Raw genomic sequence first — 12774 nt, 5'->3', positions numbered from 1 at the left:
TTTACTTGAAAATATTTAAATAGCTGGCAACCTCGTGAAGGCTTCTAAGCGGAAACTCTTAGAAACTGATGTATCTCTACATACCAAATTTCATACAATTACGCCGGTTACGAGGTTGTAGTGGATATACAAGGACATATCTATATTAAGATAAGTTTGTCACCCTAGATGGCAGTGACCATGCCTTTAGGCAATAGAAATTTCATCTTTATAAAAATGGGAGTCTGCTTGGCTCAAACTATTAATTTATGAGTATATGTGAGTACTTTATATATTAATCAATATGGAATGTAGAAAAATTGGGTATGTAATATTTGGGACTCCAATTATCGGAAACTTGAGGTGGGAGAGGTAGAGGGAGATGGAATGAAGGAAGAGTGGGAGTTGTAGAATGTGGAGTGGGAATGGGAAGACGAACGGGATTTGCAGTGGTTGCTTGAATGGAATTGGGAGTAGGACAAATATAAGACAGGTATAAGAAAGAGAATGCAAGATAAAACAAGTAAGGAAGGCTAAGTTCGGGTGTAACCGAACATTACATACTCAGTTGAGAGCTGTGGAGACAAAGTAAGGGAAAATCACCATGTTGTAAAAAGAACCTAGGGTAACCCTGGAATGTGTTTTTATGACATGTGTATCAAATGAAAGGTGTTAATGAGTATTTTGAAAGGGAGCGGGCCTTAGTTCTATAGGTGGACGCCTTTTTGGAATATCGTTATAAAAGTGGACCAGGGGTGACTTTAGAATGCGTTTGTACGATATGGGTATCAAATGAAAGGTGTTAATGAGTATTTTAAAAGGGCGTGGGCCTTAGTTCTATAGGTGGACGCCTTTTGGAGATATCGCCATAAAGGTGGACCAGGGGTGACTCTAGAATTTGTTTGTATGATATGGGTATCAAATGAAAGGTGTTAATGAGTATTTTAAAAGGGCGTGGGCCTTAGTTCTATAGGTGGACGCCTTTTCGAAATATCGCCATAAACGTGGACCAGGGGTGACTCTAGAATTTGTTTGTACGATATGGGTATCAAATGAAAGGTGTTAATGCGTATTTTAAAAGTGCGTGGGCCTTAGTTCTGTAGGTGGACGCCTTTTCGAAATATCGCCATAAAGGTGGACCAGGGGTGACTCTAGAATTTGTTTGTACGATATGGGTATCAAATGAAAGGTGTTAATGAGTATTTTAAAAAGAGTGGGCCTTAGTTCTATATGTGGACGCCTTTTCGAGATATCGCCATAAACGTGGACCAGGGGTGACTCTAGAATTTGTTTGTACTATATGGATATCAAATGAAAGGTGTTAATGAGTATTTTAAAAGGGAGTGGGCCTTAGTTCTATAGGTGGATGCCTTTTCGAGATATCGCCATAAACGTGGACCAGGGGTGACTCTAGAATTTGTTTCTACGATATGGGTATCAAATTAATGGTGTTAATGAGTATTTTAAAAAGGAGTGGGCCTTAGTTATATATGTGGACGCCTTTTCGAGATATCGTCATAAACGTGGACCAGGGGTGACTCTAGAATTTGTTTGTACTATATGGGTATCAAATGAAAGGTGTTAATGAGTATTTTAAAAGGGCGTGGGCCTTAGTTCTATAGTTGGATGCCTTTTCGAAATATCGCCATAAAGGTGGACCAGGGGTGACTCTAGAATTTGTTTGTACTATATGGGTATCAAATGAAAGGTGTTAAGGAGTATTTTAAAAGGGCGTGGGCCTTAGTTCTATAGGTGGATGCCTTTTCGAGATATCGCCATGAACGTGGACCATGGGTGACTCTAGAATTTGTTTGTACTATATGGGTATCAAACGAAAGGTGTTAATGAGTATTTTAAAAGGGAGTGGGCCTTAGTTCTATAGGTGGATGCCTTTTCGAGATATCGCCATAAATGTGGACCAGGGTGATCCAGAACATCATCTGTCGGCTACCGCTAAAATATTTATATATGTAATACCACGAACAGTATTCCTTCCAAGATTCCAAGTGCTTTTGATTTCGCCCTGCAAAACTTTTTCATTTTCTTCTACTTAATATGGCAGGTGTCACACACATTTTACAAAGTTTTTTTCTAAAGTTATATTCTGCGTCAATAGACCAATACAATTACCATGTTTCATCCCTTTTTTCATATTTGGTATATAATTATGGCATTTTTTTCATTTTTCGTAATTTTCGATATCGAAAAAGTGGGCGTGGTCATAGTCGGATTTCGGCCATTTTTTACACCAATACAAAGTGAGTTCAGATAAGTACGTGAACTGAGTTTAGTAAAGATATATCGATTTTTGCTCAAGTTATCGTGTTAACGGCCGAGCGGAAGGACAGACGGTCGACTGTGTATAAAAACTGGGCGTGGCTTTAACCGATTTCGCCCTTTTTCACAGAGAACAGTTAACGTCCTAGAATCTAAGCCTCTACCAAATTTCACAGGGATTGGTAAATTTTTGTTCGACTTATGGCATTAAAAGTATCCTAGACCAATTAAATGAAAAAGGGCGGAGCCATGCCCATTTTGCAATTTTCTTTCATTTTTGTATTTTGTTGCACGATATCATTACTGGAGTTGAATGTTGACATAATTTACTTATATACTGTAAAGATATTAACTTTTCTTTTAAAATTTGAATTAAAAAAATTTTTTTTAAAAAGTGGGCGTGGTCGTTCTCCGATTTTGCTAATTTCTATTAAGTAGACATATAGTAATAAGGGTAACGTTCCTGCCAAATTTCATCCTGATATCTTCAACGACTGCGAAATTACAGCTTGAAAAACTTCTAAAATACCTTCTTTTAAAAGTGGGCGGTGCCACGCCCATTGTCCAAAATTTTACTAGTTTTCTATTCTGCGTAATAAGTTCAACTCACCTACCAAGTTTCATTGCTTAATCCACATTTGGTAATGAATTATCGCACTTTTCCGATTTTTCGAAATTTTCGATATCGAAAAAGTGGACGTGGTTATTGTCCGATATCGTTCATTTTAAATAGCGATCTGAGATGAGTGCCCAGGAACCTACATACCAAACTTCATCAAGATACCTCAAAATTTACTCAAGTTATCGTGTTAACGGACAGACGGACGGACGGACGGACGGGCATGGCTCAATCGAATTTTTTTTTGATACTGATGATTTTGATATATGGAAGTCTATATCTATCTCGATTCCTTTATACCTGTACAACCAACCGTTATCCAATCAAAGTTAATATACTCTGTGAGCTCTGCTCAACTGAGTATAAAAAGAGAGTGGGATAGGTAGTGATAAGGATAAGCGAGGTTGACTTTTTGAGAAATTGCAATGATAGGAAATTGAGGCGGGAGTGGTAGAGGATGCGGAAGTTGAGGTGGGAGTAGGAGTGGAAGCGGGAACTGGAGTGCTTATGGGAGTAATTGGAATGGGAGTGTGAGTGGGAGTGGGAGGAAAGTAAATGCAATGAGATAGAGCGTGATGAGGGAAGCGAGGCTCATTTTTTAAATGCATGGAACCCAATTTTCGGGCACGAAAAAGTCTTTCAGATACGCTACTTTCAATATAAATATGTACGACCTTTTCGTTTGAAACCAGCAGCTTCATGTATCATTTAATTTCTAAAAAACTGCAAAAAGGTGAATGACCTCCGTGGCAAATTTTGGTTGGGGCACTCCCAGTGGCATATATCATTTGAAAAAAAAATAAACTTGGAATGTAGTTCCAAATTTGATTCAAATTAGGAGCTTCAGCACTACAGCGTCTTACTACAGGCATTCACTTCTCTATTCGGACTCTGGCGGGAATGCATTACGGTATAACAATCGAGATATGGTTAAAGCAAACTGAGGTGCATTAATACATAACATTTAATTAGAACAAAAATTGTCCTCTTTATCAACATCAAACTCGCTTTATATAATAAAATCATTTCCTACCTTACCATCAGCGCTCCACGTTTATGGTCCTTCTCTGTTAACGCTCTCAACGGAAGTTGTTGAAATATTGACAAAATGTTTAATTGTTGCGTAAAGTAAAGCAGGAAATGAGTAAAAATTAGACCCCACAAAATAAAGGGAATGTAAAATATAAAATAAAACACATATGCGTGCAGTTTTAAAACGATAAAGTGCACAGGAAATGAGAATTATGTTGGGGCAAAATTTTATTTTCAACATCAAAGAACACTTTGCTTTCACTTTGTCACCTGCACTGAACAGTTTGCGGCAATACTGTTTGAAAATTTCGTTATCAAATTGTAGAATTTATATACATTTTGAAACATATGTAGATACTAACATACATATGTACATACATTAGCTGGGTTCAGTAAAATATTTAAACATTTATTTGAGAACAAAAGGAAAAGTTTATTTTTCCTTTAAGTATAGTCAAAACTAGAAGCGTTAATTTGCATAATTTTTTTATTATTATTATTAATATTTATTTATTACGGCCAGAAGCCTAATTCGTAAATTGGAATATATTACAGTGTTTTATCTTATAGCTAAGGTTTTACAATATTCATATAATTTTGTTTTAAAGACTGTTATTTGGTTGCAACATTTTATATCCATAGGCAGGTCATTGTAACTTTTCAGACCCTTGTAGAAAATATTCTGTTGATCAATTTCAGTTATAAAAAACTGCAATTTAAAGTTATGTTTGTTCCTCGTATTTATGTTGTGAGTTTGCTCAACTAATGCTATATTTTTATTTAAATACTCAGGTATATTTTCATGTTTGATATTAAATACGAATTCCATGGAGTGGAATAAAATCTTTTTTTTTTTTGTATTTATTTATTTATTTAAGACATCTAGAAAATATACATTTTCATACAGACTAAGTAGAATAAAAACATTAAATTACAAATTAGTTAACAATCCTATTTAATAACAATTTAAATTTAGTTTTTGGTAGAGAGAAATCTTAGAACAGGAGAATTAAAAGCATACATTTTTCTAACTCGATTAATAAAAAAGATGTCATTACTCCTCAAGCTTCGGGCTGGGATATGAAATGAAATGCATTCTAGCAAGGCAGAGGAATCAATAGTTCCACGAACTATGTCATAAACAAAAGAAAGTGACAGAATAATTCTTCTGGAGTATAACAATTTTAAGTTAATTAGCTGGCATCTAGCAGTGTACGAAGGTAACGGATCCATGAACCCAATCGACCGAAGAGCGAATCGAATAAAAGATTTTTTGAATTCGTTCAATCCTATTGATGTGACAATCATAATAAGGTCTCCAGATAAAGACAGCATATTCTAATTTTGAACGTACCAAACTCGTATACAATAATTTCAGTGTATAAGGGTCCTTAAAATCTGAGCCAAACCGGCGAATAAATGCAAGCATTGTTTCACACTTAACCAGTCTCTAGTCTTCAACATGTCAGCCGTTCGTGCATCTTTCTGAAGAATAAATCTCATGCATCTATTTTGAAGCTTTTGAAGTTTGTCTACTTTTTTATCCGAAATTATGAATAGAATGGACGGGCAGTACACGAAGTGCGGTTCTATAATTGATTTATACAAAATTATGTTTTACTTTTTTTGAATGAATTTAGTTGTTCTCTGCATGACTCCTATTTTATTAGCAACTTTTTCAATTGTATAATTTATATGTTCTTCAAATTTGAGTTTAGTATCAATTATTATTCTCAAGTATTTTATACTGTTAACTCTTTGTATGATTTCATCATTTATTTTTAGCTCGGCTATATCATCCTCATTGATATTCCTCCTTGTTATTATCTATATTTAGTTTTATTAATATTTAGTTTCAGTCTATTACCAAACAACCATTTATACAAGTTATTTAGTTCATGTTGCCCTTTGGCAATTTCAATATTAATATTATTTTCACTGATCATAATTAATGCGTCATCCGAAAAAAATTCTAATTTCACAACCTTCGATAGCGTTGACTATATCATTTATGTATATAAGAAATAGTAAGGTGCCAATAATGTGCCTTGAGATAACCCTATGGGTACCTCTAATTCAACAGAAGTCACAGCATTTATAACTGTTTTCTGTTTTCTCTGCTTCAAAAAGTTGCGGAACCATTTAAGTTCAGTATCAGTTATGCCACCTTGCTGCATTTTTTTTATACTCAGTTGAGCAGAGCTCACAGAGTATATTAAGTTTGATTGGATAACGGTTGGTTGTACATATATAAAGGAATCGAGATAGATATAGACTTCCATATATCAAAATAATCAGGATGCAAAAAAAATTTGATTGAGCCATGTCCGTCCGTCCGTCCGTCCGTCCGTAAGCTGTAATTGGCAGTCGTTGAAGATATCATGATGAAATTTGGCAGGAACGTTACTACTATTACTATATATGTGCTAAATAAAAATTAGCAAAATTGGATGAAGAACACGCCCACTTTTTAAAAAAATTTTTTTTTAAATTCAAATTTTAACAAAAAATTTAATATCTTTACTGTATATAAGTAAATTAAGTCAAAATTCAACTCCAGTAATGATATGATGCAACAAAATACAAAAATAAAAGAAAATTTCAAAATGGGCGTGGCTCCGCCCATTTTCATTTAGTGTGTCTAGAATACTTTTAATGCCGTAAGTCGAACAAAAATTTACCAATCCTTTTGAAATTTGGTAGGAGCATAGATTCTATGACGCTAACTGTTCTCTGTGAAAATGGGCGAAATCGGTGGAAGCCACGCCCAGTTTTTATACACAGTCCACCGTCTGTCCTTCCGCTCGGCCGTTAACACAATAACTTGAGCAAAAACCGATATATCCTTACTAAACTTAGCCCACGTACTTATATGAACTCACTTTATCTTGGTATAAAAAATGGCCGAAATCCGACCATAACCACGCCCACTTTATCGATATCGAAAATTACGAAAAATTAAAAAAATGCCATAATTCTATACCAAATACGAAAAAAGGGATGAAACATGGTAACTGGATTGGTTTATTGACGCAAAATATAACTTTGGAAAAAACTTTGTAAAATGGGTGTGACACCTACCATATTAAGTAGAAGAAAATGAAAAAGTTCTACAAGGCGAAATCAACAGCCCTTGGAACCTTGGCAGGAATACTGTTAGTGTTATTGAATATATAAATAAATTAGCAGTACCCGACAGATGATTTTCTGGATCACCTGATCCACATTTGGTCGATATCGCGAGAACGCCTTCACATATACATCTAAGGGCCACTCGCTTTTAAAACCCTCATTAATATCTTTAATTTGATATCCATATCGTACAAACACATTCTAGAGTCAACCCTGGCCCACCCTAATGGCGATATCTCGAAAAGGCGTGCACCTATAGACCTAATGCCCACTCCCTCTTAAAATGCTCAGTAACACCTTTCGTTTGATACCCATATCGTAAAAACATTCTAGAGTCACCCCTGGCCCACCCTAATGGCCATATCTCGAAAAGGCGTCCACCTATAGACCTAATGTCCACTCCCGCTTAAAATGCTCAGTAACACCTTTCTTTTGATACCCATATCGTACAAACATTCTAGAGTCACCCCTGACCCACCCTAATGGCGATATCTCGAAAAGGCGTCCACCTATAGAACTGAGGATTACTCCCTTTTAAAATACTCATTACCACCTTTCATTTGATACCCATATCGTACAAACACATTCTAGAGTCACCCTGGCCCACCCTAATGGCGATATCTCGAAAAGGCGTCCACCTATAGACCTAGTGCCCACTCCATCTTAAAATGCTCAGTAACACCTTTCGTTTGATACCCATATCGTACAAACACATTCTAGAGTCACCCCTGGCCCACCCTAATGGCGATATCTCGAAAAGGCGTCCACCTATAGACCTAATGCCCACTCCCTTTTAAAATATTCATTACCACCTTTCATTTGATACCCATATCGTACAAACACATTCCAGAGTCACCCTGGCCCACCCTAATGGCGATATCTCGAAAAGGCGTCCACCTATGGACCTAATGCCCACTCCCTCTTAAAATGCTCAGTAACACCTTTCGTTTGATACCCATATCGTAAAAACATTCTAGAGTCACCCCTGGCCCACCCTAATGGCCATATCTCGAAAAGGCGTCCACCTATAGACCTAATGTCCACTCCCTCTTAAAATGCTCAGTAACACTTTTCTTTTGATACCCATATCGTACAAACATTCTAGAGTCACCCCTGGCCCACCCTAATGGCGATATCTCGAAAAGGCGCCCACCTATAGACCTAATGCCCACTTTCTCTTAAAATGCTCAGTAACACCTTTCGTTTGATACCCATATCGTACAAACATTCTAGAGTCACCCCTGGCCCACCCTAATGGCGATATCTCGAAAAGGCGTCCACCTATAGACCTAGTGCCCACTCCATCTTAAAATGCTCAGTAACACCTTTCGTTTGATACCCATATCGTACAAACACATTCTAGAGTCACCCCTGGCCCACCCTAATGGCGACATTTCGAAAAGGCGTCCACCTATAGACCTAATGCCCACTCCCTCTTAAAACGCTCAGTAACACCTTTCTTTTGATACCCATATCGTACAAACATTCTAGAGTCACCCCTGGCCCACCCTAATGGCGATATCTCGAAAAGGCGTCCACCTATAGACCTAATGCCCACTCCCTTTTAAAATACTCATTACCACCTTTCATTTGATACCCATATCGTACAAACACATTCCAGAGTCACCCTGGCCCACCCTAATGGCGATATCTCGAAAAGGCGTCCACCTATGGACCTAATGCCCACTCCCTCTTAAAATGCTCAGTAACACCTTTCGTTTGATACCCATATCGTACAAACACATTCTAGAGTCACCCCTGGCCCACCCTAATGGCGACATTTCGAAAAGGCGTCCACCTATAGACCAAATGCCCACTCCCTCTTAAAACGCTCAGTAACACCTTTCATTTGATTCCCATATCGTACAACTAGAGACACCCCTGGTCCACCTTTATCGCGATATCTCGAAACGGCGTCCACCTAGGGAACTAAGGATCACTCCTTTTCAAAATACTCATTAACAGCTTTCATTTGATACCCATATCGTACAAACATATTCTAGAGTCACCCCTGGTCCACCTTTATGGGGATTTCTCGAAAAGGCGTTTACCTATAGAACTAAAGCTCATTCCCTTTTAAAATACTCATTATCACCTTTCATTTGATACCCATATCGTACAAACACATTCTAGAGTCAGCCCTGGTCCACCTTTATGGCGATATCCCTAAATGGCGTCCATCCATAGAACTATGGCCTACTCTCTCTTAAAATACTCTTTAATACCTTCCATTTGATACACATGTCATACAACCACATTCCAGGGTTACCCTAGGTTCATTTTCCTACATGGTGATTTTCCTTATTTTGTCTCCATAGCTCTCAACTGAGTATGTAATGTTCGGTTACACCCGAACTTAGCCTTCCTTACTTGTTTTTATTAATATCTCTCTATCTACCGTTTCAAAGGCTCTTTTGAGGCCAAGGAAAACTGAAACCACTACTTTTTTGTTGTTGAGCTCTTCTTTCCAATCAGATATCACCAAGTTCAGCGCTGTCTCACAGGAATGTTTTTTTCCTTAATCCTGACTGTTGGTAGACTAGTATATTATTTACTTCAAGATGATTCACCAATTGATTCTTAACAACGATTTCGAGAATTTTAGAATCACTCGGCAGAGTATTTATGGGTCTAAGTTCTTCAGGTTGCATTGTCTTTTTAACTTTTTCCACAGGTATTATTGTTGAGGTTTTCCACATTTCAGATACCACACCATTTTCTAGGCTGTTATTGATTATTTGAGCATAGAAATATCGGGTATACGATATACAACCTTTTAGTACACCTTCGGATAGAAGTTTTCTTCCTCCTATTTTATATTTAAAGTCTTTTAGGAATACCAGCAAATACCAACAAGAAAATCGGCTAATATTGGCCACAAACAATGGAAATCAAATAAAATAAAATTAAATAAAAAAAAACTTTTTTAAAAATAGCTTTTATTATTGGTTAAAAAAATTAACTAAAAAGTAAAAAATAAATTGACTGGAAAGAAATATAACACTTTATAAGTTCATTGTAGCCTTTAACGATAATTAGGCTTCTTCGGCTTAAAGCCATATAAGCTTGACCAGCAGCAAATAATTTGCAGCCTAGATAAATAACAGCATGATCTACAGTGGTTCCCTGCATTTTGTGCACAGTTGAAGCCCACGACAAGACAATTGGGAGCATTCTTTTTTCAGCTGTGCGGTGATTAAATTTAGAAGGAAATTGAACTGATTTAGGCTGTATTATGTGAACGCCATCGTTACCAAAGTCTAAGCGAACCGATGGTATGTCGTTATGGTATAGTTGAGCACGTCTGTAATATGGCCATATAATTTCAGTTATGTGACCTATTGATCCATTTACAAGTCCCTTAGCAACGTCAACATTAGATCTCAACATAACTTAGCACCAACAATTATTTCTAGTTATTTTGGAAGACCTCCATGTCTGAGTGTATTATAATATTAACATCAATCTGATCATTGTTTTTTGTTCTATCAATTAATTGATCTTGCTAATTATCAGTTATCAGCTGAGTGAAAGAAATTATGCTTTTGAAACGATACGTTGAGCCAACTGTCAACAACCAATCGATAAAAACGCTGAGTAATAGAGCGGAAAATTTTTATGCTCACTAATTTGTCGTAAAGTTGCAACTGTGCGTTCCAAGAAGTTATCACTAATCAACTTCGCCAGCAGTTGTGCTTTTGGAATGCGCCCCATGCTTTGTTCAACTCATTCAAATGGATTTGTATATATTGGCATGCACATGTTCATGTGTTTTTGGAACAACAAAACGTTAAATGCATACATACATACATATCGAGAAAACATATCGTATGTGTTTGCCAAAAGTGGCTTCCATTCGGATATCAGCATCTTCGGTTGTCAGATCTTTCGCGTTCAACGCTAACGCGGTCTCAGGATGAAAAGGACTCTGAACCAAATTACTGATACGAATCGCTACGTTTAAATAGCCCTGACTGAGCATGAGTACACGATTTTTTATATCATGATGCGAATATATTGGGGCATATTCATAACCGAAATAAAATATGACTAAGTTAGTTGAAGTATTTTTGACAGATATGTGACAATTGTGTCAAACAGTGCTAACTAATTTAAAACTTTACAACTACTCATTGCAGATCTCTGGTCTGTGGGTTAAATCTGTAAAACAAAATCAAGTGCGCAGAACAGTATGCAACATTGAGGAATAACAGCCTAACTTCTACGTTCGTTGTATACACAAACAAAGCGAAGTTACCTCGTTCTTGAGCCGCTGTAGGTTATTCACCATCCTTCTAAACAAGGGAATTAGGCTTTTATTCCCTTGTGAACACAAATCTTTACGGATAACTCTGTTGTCGATTGATTTATCGAATTCTCGCAAAGTATTATTGCATTGTCATCGGAGTTATACATGTGCGCAAAATTTCAGCTCAATCGGACACCACGAAGTGTATCAAATTTAACTTGCAAGATTTGATTACAAACAACGGCCAAGTGAAAGTAAATAAAAGCTTATAAAAACGCAACAAATAGATAACATTACAATATGAAAAGCAGCTTTATCTGACTATATCCAGAAACTAAAGAATTGACCAAATCTTTTGTACTTCAGCAGCCAACTATACAAATCTATCTATACATATGTATGTATGTATATGTAAGTAAATAAATTTATGTGCACAAACGATTTATATTAAGAAAATGCGCAAGTAACGTTTGTTTACTTCAACACAACCTTTCTCAGGGTTAATCCTTGCCACACTTTATGCAGCCAACAAAGCGGATCAGGCTTTCTAGGAATATATTAAGTGTAAACAAACATAATATACTTGGATACATATTAAATCCAGTAAAGACGATAAAATCAAACAAAGTCAAAGTCGATAAAAAATCAATGTAATACGCATAAACTTTAAAAGAAATTTGAGCAGATGTTGAAATAAGGGCGTGCTTAGCCATTTATTTGCGCGGGTTAAGGCAATGAAATATTGAAATGGGACGGCTTTTTCCAAATCTTTTATTAAATTAAATATTGTGTGTATTACAAAACTTCCATCTGTAACACACCAGAGCCATTCATTTTGCTGCCAGACCTATAACCCTTAAATAAGCTAGAAAATTACTACTGCCGATAGGCCACAATAGCAACATGAAAGCCTTCACGGCTATGCCATATGAAATCTTTCCTGCCATCGTGATTCGGAAATACTGCCAGATACTCGCAACGTTTCGGCAGGCTGATAAATGGCTTTTTTACCATCTTACGAGAGAACTAGTTTCATTTCACATGGTTGACATCTATACGCCAAATAAGCAAAGCTCTGATCATCTCTTTATCATTACTAGAAACCCCAGAATATTCTCCTGACAAGAATTTCCAAGTCGCTAGAGTATGCCTCTACTTGGCAATTCCTACATTCAAGTTCTCGGAGAAAGTCATTGGAAACAAGTCAAAAAGTCTAAGTTCTGAGCTCAGTTTCGTTCAAAAGAAGCAAAAACGATAGAGAGGCTACTACTAACGAGCTTGCGTGGGCAAAAATGCAGTTAACAGTTGTAGCTATGAAAAAAATATTTATGCCGAATCTCGTTCGGATTGAGAGACTTTTTTTCGACAAAATAAGGGGCGGGTCACGCTCACTTTAAAAATTTCCGTAAGTTTTGTTCTTAGCTCAACCATACCACTACTGAGGAAGAATATTAATCAAATGTAGTTATATATCATAAAGTTATTG

The 12774-nt window shown here is 36.7% G+C and overlaps 2 protein-coding genes across 3 annotated transcripts in view; one reads left to right on the top strand and one right to left on the bottom strand.

The window, feature by feature from the left end:
• The window catches only part of Rgk1 (Rad, Gem/Kir family member 1), a 244473-nt gene that overhangs the window by 191673 nt on the left and 40026 nt on the right, over positions 1-12774 (bottom strand). The gene's annotated exons all lie outside the window — the stretch shown is intronic.
• Positions 1-12774, top strand: part of LOC137244748 (uncharacterized) — a 30106-nt gene that overhangs the window by 14802 nt on the left and 2530 nt on the right. The gene's annotated exons all lie outside the window — the stretch shown is intronic.

Source organism: Eurosta solidaginis, chromosome 3 (genome assembly GCF_040869045.1).
Source record: "Eurosta solidaginis isolate ZX-2024a chromosome 3, ASM4086904v1, whole genome shotgun sequence".
NCBI classification, from domain to species: Eukaryota; Metazoa; Arthropoda; class Insecta; order Diptera; family Tephritidae; genus Eurosta; species Eurosta solidaginis.
This window is presented reverse-complemented; position numbering and strand designations above follow the sequence as displayed.